Source organism: Montipora foliosa, chromosome 1, assembly GCF_036669935.1.
Source record: "Montipora foliosa isolate CH-2021 chromosome 1, ASM3666993v2, whole genome shotgun sequence".
Taxonomy (NCBI): domain Eukaryota; kingdom Metazoa; phylum Cnidaria; class Anthozoa; order Scleractinia; family Acroporidae; genus Montipora; species Montipora foliosa.
In genome coordinates, this window is record NC_090869.1 from 978,244 (window position 1) to 984,243 (window position 6,000).

Sequence of the window (6,000 nt, forward strand, 5' to 3'; positions counted from 1 at the left end):
TTCATAGCCGCCTTCACGACCTGTCATGCCCGACTCCGTCTCTATCGAGCCCTCGATCATCTCGGTGAACGCGTCCTCTACTTCGACACCGACTCGGTCGTCTATCTCCATCGTCCTAGTGACCCGCCTTTGGATCCCCCACGAGGCGCCTACCTTGGCGACTTCAAAGATGAATTGGACGCGGGCGATCACATTGTGGAATTCTGCTCGGGCGGACCCAAGAACTACGGTTACAAGACCAAGAACGGACACGTTGAATGCAAGGTCCGCGGTTTCTCCCTCAACGTCCAAGGGATGACTCAATTGAATTACGAGGTCTTGCGTCAAAACACTCTGGATGAATTGCATCGTCCTCTAGACCGACCGCGTACCACCCGTGTCACGCAATCTCACACCATCCAAAGAAATGCCAAGACCTACACCTTGGAAACCCAACCTTCTCACAAAGACTACCGGCTCGTCTACTCCAAACGGGTCCTGGATCCCACCACGGCCCAGACCTACCCTTACGGTTACGAACGGTTCACCGACGAGGATCTGGATCTGGCTCAAGTGTTAGCGGACCTATTTGCTTAAGGGACGAGGTTAGACACCAGGTCTCCTCACACGTTCCCGCTTGTAAATTAAGTTTTGTTTGATTAAACCGTGGATGATTCGAGAAAAACAAAACACTAGTTTGTCTTGATGTTCCCCCCGGATCTCGGTCTACATTCCAAACATACTTTCTATTGGACTCCCCCGGTTATGACGTCACATGGACTTTGACCCCACCGTCTTAACCAATCCTGTTCACGTGTGCACGTGATAATGGCGGACCTAAAAATTTCCACCAATCAGAAGCCGATGCATCTCATTAAAATTTGCTCTCGACCAATCAGAAGGCTCCCTCAAAAGTGGCTCATATTCCCCCATAATACTACTACCATTATTTCTCTTTAGGCTGCATTTCAGCGTCCTGTAGACATTACTGCCATCGCTACCCAAGGACGAGCTAATTACAACCAATGGGTCTCTAGTTTTACCTTAAGCTACAGCGAAGATGGCGCCAAATTCACCGTGTATACTGTTGGTGGGCAACAGAAGGTTTGTTATGATTTGCTAATTTGAATTTGATTTTGTGTTTTTGGCTTAGCTTGTAGAGGCTTAATATTCCTGCAATTCTTGCATGCGATCCCGTAACATTCGCCCTTGTCACACTGTGGCCATATTGACCCGGAAGACGAAAAAAGCTCTGTTTTACCATGCCAAGCCTCACCCCCATGGTTTGCACTGCGAGGCTTGGCGTGGTAAAACAAAGCTTTTCTGGTCTCCCGGGACAATATGGCCGCCGTGTGACAAGGGCGAATTCGAGAGGATTTTTCGTGACGGTTGAATTGCTGTTTTCGGGCCCGCAAAGCCATTTGTGAAACTGCCAACCACTTGTTTTGGAAAGGCGATCTTTCAACATGTTTTCAAGCTAACTAAATAAAAAATGTCTGTGAAGTTTGACGACTTAAATCCCCTGCGTTCTTGAGATACAAAGGGAATTTTGGCACCCGAAAATGGCCCGTAAAGTTTCGGGACTTGCGAGAAACGGGCCCCTGGTTACCGTTGTGCCTCCTCTTCAAGGCAAAAACCTGTTAAACTGATGGTTTTGGTAATGTTTGAGTAATTAACAAGACGCCTATATAGCAGTAACTCCGGCTGACCACTGTGGGGATGAGTGGGTGTACATATATGATCCATTGAGAGGGTTTGTTTCCTGTCTCCATTACCATATGTTTTAGCCAGCATAGACAGACCGGAAGACTAGCAAGATAAGTGAGGAAAGGGCACTTGGGCTTAACCACTGCCATGGCTTCTCCTTAGGAGCACATATTAAAAAAAAAAACATAGATTTATTGCATGCGCTCTCTACAACTCTCCGTACAGAACAAACGTTTACTTTGCCACAGTTTGACCTACGAGGAGTCCTGGCCAATCTCGATCCAGTCATTGTCTAGCGATGGGAAATTAATTTAATTTTATACCTGTCTGTCATGTTATTTAATCTTTAATTTATCGCTTAAGTTGCTCTGTCTGTTAGATCTTCTTCCAGAATAAAGTAGGAAAAAATTTGATTGGTTAAACTACGGGAAAGGAATGTTAGTTTCAGGTAAGCAGGCATTTGAGTGGGGAGGTGAAATACGACTCCCCTAAAAACGACTACGCGGGAGGCTAACAAGACCACTTCTTTCTCTTTTTTTAATCTATTCCATCCATCCATCCATCCATCCTTACATCTGTTCATTCATTCCTTCCTTCATTCCTTCATTTCTTCTTTACTTCCTTGCTTGCTTGTCTCCTTCTTTCCTTCCTTCCTTTCTTCCTTCCTCTTTATTCCTACCTTCCTTTCTTCCTTCCTTCCATCCTTGCTTCCTTCTTTCGTTCCTACCTTTCTTCCTTCCTTCCTTCCTTCCTTCCTTCGTTTTTACCTTCTTTCCTTCCTTTCTTCCTTCCTTGCATCCTTGCTTCCTTCTTTTCTTCCTTCCTTTCTTCCTTCCTTCCCTTCTTCCTTCCATCCTTCCTTCCTTCCTTCCTCCCTCCTTCCATCCTCCGTTCTTACCTTCTTTCCTTCCTTTCTTCCTTCCTTGCATCCTTGCTTCCTTCCTTCCTTCCTTGCTTCCTTCCTTCCTTTCTTTCTTCCTTCCATCCTTCCTTCCTCCTTCCTTCGTTCTTACCTTCTTTCCTTCCTTTCTTCCTTCCTTGCATCCTTGCCTGCCTGCTTCCTTTCTTCCTTCCTTTCTTCCTTCCTTCCTTTCTTCCTTCCATCCTTCCTTCCTCCCTCCTTCCTTCCTTCGTTTTTACCTTCTTTCCTTCTTTCTTCCTTTCTTGCATCCTTGCTTTCTTCTTTCCTTCCTTCCTTCCTTCCTTCCTTCATTCGTTCGTTCATTCATTCGTTCATTAAGAAAGTAATAATCCCTCCATTTACCTTCTAGGTGTTCAAGGGAAACAGTGACAAAAACACAGTTGTTAAACACAATATTGTACCCAGTATAACAGCCCGTTTTGTCAGGGTTCATCCGAAAACCTGGCAGGGACATATCTCTACGAGAATGGAACTTTATGGCTGCTTGACAGGCACGTTGGTGAAACTTTTTTGGTGTTTCTAATGTCTCGATTAAGACAATGAATTATAGCACTGCTTTAAATAAACTTTGAAACTTAAAGGCCCAGTGCTTAGGGTGCATGCCTTGAGATCCTGGAATCTCGGGTTCAAGACCCGTTCTGACCACTTGTTTAATTTGCTCCTTGGTAGGCCCTAGCTCAATTTCTCGGCTATACTTGTAAAGCAGCCAACTAGTTTGCCTTCGACTAGTTGGGATTCTTAAAACTGCTGTAGTCGTTTTGTTTTGTCGTTTCGTTGATCGTGTTTCATTGGGACTGAAAAGCCCCTATGAGGAGTGACCAATAAAAATATGTATTGTCGATATTACTGTGTTGTATTGAGGTGCCATAGAAAATCGTGCCCCGGCCTTGTGATAACTCAAAAACCCCCAAAAGACTGCCTATAGGGTATTTGACAGAATTGAAGCGAAGTCTATAAAATCACGTGTTTTGAATTTCAAAATAATAATTGCGGCGTTTATCTTGCAGACATAACCCTTCTGGATACATAATGCGCCTTTGGGGTTATTCATCTTGTGTAAAAGGGGCCAAATTAATGAACACTTATATTGCTACTATGGTAAAAAAAAGCGGTTCTTTTTTTTTCTTCAGATTTTGAAAGTGTGTTTTCTTAACATGTGACTGGCAAAATGTTGAGTTTTGGATTTCACAGTCCGCCATTACTCACGTTCAAAACTGACCGATTGGACCCAGAGGGTTGGATCTAGGGATCTAGGGAACGTGACGTCATTTCCTCACCAGCTTAAAATTACAGCGAGTAACTGCAGCTTGTTATATATGCAAAACACGAGTTTAAAAGCCTGGAACCCCCAAACTCCCGTGCTCCATATTAATTCATATTAATTCAGTCGCGTGCACACACACTCATTGCATTCTTAAAGGCTGGTTTCCATATGATCGCAGACGATCGCGAATCGCAGATCGTAGATCGCAGAAAGTTCTGCGATCGTTTGCCATCATATGGAAACCCACTTCTGCGATCGTTTGCGATCGTCTGCGATCCTGCGATCGTGATCGCAGACGAGCGCAGAAGATAGAACCATGTTCTATCTTCTGCGATCTTCTGCGATCGTCTCCGATCGTTTGCGATCCTGCGATCATATGGAAACCAAAGTTCTGCAATCTGCGATCGAAACGTATCCCATAATAATTTTAATTCTGACTCAAATGATTCAACGCTTCTTAGCAACAAAGCCTGAATGTTCGTTTATGTTCGTTACTGTTCTGTGAGAAAAACGAAGTTCTCTCAGCAGTATGTGGAGAGCCCCAAGTTTTTGTCTCTTCATGAATATTTCTCGAACTCAAAACCGATGTTTCCTTCGCTTTTGAAGCTGACGATGCCGTCGCTTCAGGACTAAAAGAAGAAGTAAATTTGCTTGCGCAAAATTTCCTCCTCGATGTCCGCTATGTTGTTTGCTAAGATTTTGCCGTGAGCACAACGCGCGTGTACATTTGAAATTACTGCTGACCGAAATGTATGGCTGCAGCCGGCTCTGCGATCGTTTGCGATCGTCTGCGATTATATGGAAACAGCTCTCTTTGCGCTCGTCTGCAATCCGCGATCGTCTGCGATCATATGGAAACCAGCCTTAAACTAGTGAGTCTTTGACGTCATTTTCTCCTCGTCCCAGCTCTTTCAAACTAGTAATAGCGGATCGTTAAATAGCAAAATTCCACTTAACATAATCCCTTTAATTTTGTCCATACGATTATTGGTGTTTGGTAAATAGGATTACCGGGTGAATTGTAACTTTTAAAGCTTTTTCTTACAGTTTGCAAGGTGGATATTGGTATTCTTATGGACGAGTCTGGCAGCGTAAGCAAGGCAGACTTTGAGCGACAAAAAAACTTTGTCAAAGATTTAGCTGACCATTTTGAGTTTGGTCCCAATGCCGCTCAGTTTGGTGTGATTACATATAGCACGGGTGCTCAGCTGGACATTACACTCAGTCAATACAAAACGTCCGCGTCGTTTGCCCAAAGGGTAAACAGCATCAAACATGCAGGTATCGTGTTTTTTCGTTTTTTTATTTGCTTGTCTGAAGCGAACAAAAAACACTATACTTTCTCTTGTTTCTGCTTTCCCCGTGCTTCTACAAAGTTTCTTTGGCCAAGAGGTACATCGTCTGCAATCAAAATCATTTCAAAGGCTTACAATTCAATGAGAAACTCTTTTTTTCCTTACGCAAAATTGATGAAGTGGCAGAAGAGACATTTTTCTTGGCTTTGTAGAATGAGAGGTGCAAATACTCTGTAAACAGTAGCTTGTAGTCGTGCATCAAGTTGAAAAATGAAAATATTGTCATTGTTCACCTTGTAAATTTTTGAAAAGAAATAGTCAAAAGCAGAGCCAAAAAAGTAAGAATTTTTGAAGGAAAAAGGAATACTAACGTGAAGTTTGTTGACATCTAGACTTAACGAGACACGTACACCTCGTGAAGCTCAACACAATAACATAATTTGTGTCCAGTAAACTGTCCTACTCCTTCTCTCGCCCAAGGTAGACTGCAAAACGAATTTAAATGATTGCAAGTCCTCTAAACTCTTCTCTGTAACTTTGGAATCCCTTGTGTCTCTAGGTGCACAAGAAAAATGACCCCGTAACCCTTTTCCTCAATGAAACTTAAGGCGATTCCCTTGTTTTGCACCGCGCACCTCATAGTGCGCATAACATTGCGACCTCGGAGTTTGCGCCGTTTCACGCCGACCATCTGAAGAAAGGCAACAAAGGCCGCTTTTGCTGTTCAAGATTTTTTAAGTGCAATCATGATAACTCTTCTCGGTTAAGAAGGTGTTGTTTTGGAACTCGCCCAAGTCCTTTCGCGGAAAATGATCATTTTGAAGATGAAATTG